Raw genomic sequence first — 214 nt, forward strand, 5'->3', positions numbered from 1 at the left:
AAACTATGCCTTCCAACAGAAACCACCAGTAGCCTAAAATATGGGATTTTAGCCGCTACAGCCATTACTAAATCAAATTACTATTCTGACCTTATCTGTTCCAATGATGGAAATTCCAAGTCTCTCTTTTCTATAATGCACAAGATCTTTGACCCCCCTGATACCCTGCCTTCTTACATGTATTCTACTCAGACCTGTAATTCTTTGTTAACCT

The sequence above is a fragment of the Cyprinodon variegatus genome, unplaced genomic scaffold, assembly GCF_000732505.1.
Source record: "Cyprinodon variegatus isolate N-32 unplaced genomic scaffold, C_variegatus-1.0 Scaffold1372, whole genome shotgun sequence".
Lineage (NCBI taxonomy): Eukaryota > Metazoa > Chordata > Actinopteri > Cyprinodontiformes > Cyprinodontidae > Cyprinodon > Cyprinodon variegatus.